Source organism: Penaeus monodon, chromosome 25 (genome assembly GCF_015228065.2).
Source record: "Penaeus monodon isolate SGIC_2016 chromosome 25, NSTDA_Pmon_1, whole genome shotgun sequence".
NCBI lineage: Eukaryota > Metazoa > Arthropoda > Malacostraca > Decapoda > Penaeidae > Penaeus > Penaeus monodon.
In genome coordinates, this window is record NC_051410.1 from 30,826,417 (window position 1) to 30,826,674 (window position 258).

Genomic DNA, 258 nt, shown 5'->3' on the forward strand with positions numbered 1-258 from the left:
GCACCACAATTTCATTCCTTCTAGAGGAAAAAAATCAGATATCAGGTAAGATGAACCAGTTTCACCAAATTAATAGCATGTTTTAAAGGTGATGGCCACTCATATCTAATATTTGACAAAAAAAAATGCTCTTTGGTGTCATTTACGATATTCGTCAACAAATAACGCCATAAAATTGCTTCTGAGCCAAATCTGAATCCCAGAAAAAAAGCGCGGGAAACCTTGATGACGCCACAGCAGTTGATTGGCCGATATTGT